The sequence below is a fragment of the Schistocerca piceifrons genome, chromosome 4 (genome assembly GCF_021461385.2).
Source record: "Schistocerca piceifrons isolate TAMUIC-IGC-003096 chromosome 4, iqSchPice1.1, whole genome shotgun sequence".
NCBI lineage: Eukaryota > Metazoa > Arthropoda > Insecta > Orthoptera > Acrididae > Schistocerca > Schistocerca piceifrons.
In genome coordinates, this window is record NC_060141.1 from 271,365,514 (window position 1) to 271,366,777 (window position 1,264).

The following is a 1,264-nucleotide window of genomic DNA, read 5'->3' on the forward strand; positions in this document are numbered from 1 at the left end:
TGGCGTTACTACAACAACACTGAAAAGCCCAGAGTGCAATTTAAGTTGAAACAATGAGTTAAAACAGGTATTAATTACTTTTACGCACTGTGTCAAGCGAGGAGAGGCAACAGTTAAGAAACTAAAGTTACAGAACTTACATCGAGGAACAGCGAGTTACAAGTAATCATTTGATCATCCGCATTTTTGTTCTGGGAAATTTCCAGATAACTCCAAATAACTCCAGATAACCCCGCCCATAATGAACTATACTAACGGCGTGAGCAGACCCTGAAGAATACTAACTAAGTCGAATTTAGGGACTTAATAATCACGAAAGAAAGCAGTTAGCCACGAGGAATCATGTAATACGAACGCGTAGACAGGGGAAGAGCAGAAAGCTTTTCACCTTAGCATCGGCGGAATCGTAATGGCGGTCGCTCTCAATGCAAACAGCGTCTCTGCATCTTAACCACAGCCGAAGTCGCGACGAGTTTTCTACCGTGAAACATGTTTGCTAAAGCTGACTGAATCTACTCGTGGTTGCTACCAAGATGATAGAAGCCAGCACATCTACAATACAATGGCGGTAATTCCGACACCGCTATTAATAACGAAGTGAATCAGACCAATAACTGCAATGAAATGGTGTTTGGAGAGCATACCTTTTTTGTTTTCTAACCTCAGATGCACCACTGCAGTGTGCCTCCTCCGATTGGAAAGGATTTTTTTTAGCCCAGTCGGGGTGGCAATGCGAAAAATTTCTGTTGCTTTCGGCTGAAACATCCTGGTCATCAGCTTGATGAACGTGTGGCGGCGCCAGTTCTCCCAACGCTGGCATGACTAGACTCTTTACGTGTCAACAGGGCTGTAACCTGAATTTGAAAGCAACGGCCGCGCACTTCTACAGATTTTCGCCACCTTGTTAATTCTCTGAATTTACTGTCTGGTAAACATGAAAACTGCTCCGCTCGCACCATTCAATTGTCCTCTACTTAAGCGAGCCATCGGTGGTTTTATTTGGCTGCGGAAAATTAATTCCAATGCATAAATTGACTTATAATTTCACCAACTTCTTGATTAATTTATTTATAGGCCAGTGAACTTATGATTTTCTAATAAATATGAATCAGTGATTGTAAACGTGATTTTCATTTAATTTAGCCCTCTTTCTTTGTAAGGGAACCTGACTGGACGGCTACTCAGACTTCTCCACGTGCTTTACGCCGGCCAGAGAAGCCTTCGGGGTACGGTGGTTTTCACAGTTGCACGGTCTACCGTGACA